Genomic DNA, 259 nt, shown 5'->3' on the forward strand with positions numbered 1-259 from the left:
GTCAGAGGGTCAGTGCTGAGGGAGCGTTGTACTGTCGGAGGGTCAGTACTGAGGGAGTGTTGTAGTGTCGGAGGGTCAGTGCTGAGGGAGTGTTGTACTGTCAGAGGGTCAGTGCTGAGGGAGTGCCGCACTGTCGGAGGGTCAGTGCTGAGGGAGTGTTATACTGTCAGAGGGTCAGTGCTGAGGGAGTGCCGCACTGTCGGAGGGTCAGTGCTGAGGGAGCGCCGCACTGTCGGAGGGTCAGTGCTGAGGGAGCGCC

Source organism: Rhincodon typus, unplaced genomic scaffold (assembly GCF_021869965.1).
Source record: "Rhincodon typus isolate 14 unplaced genomic scaffold, sRhiTyp1.1 hic_rhity00003410, whole genome shotgun sequence".
Lineage (NCBI taxonomy): Eukaryota > Metazoa > Chordata > Chondrichthyes > Orectolobiformes > Rhincodontidae > Rhincodon > Rhincodon typus.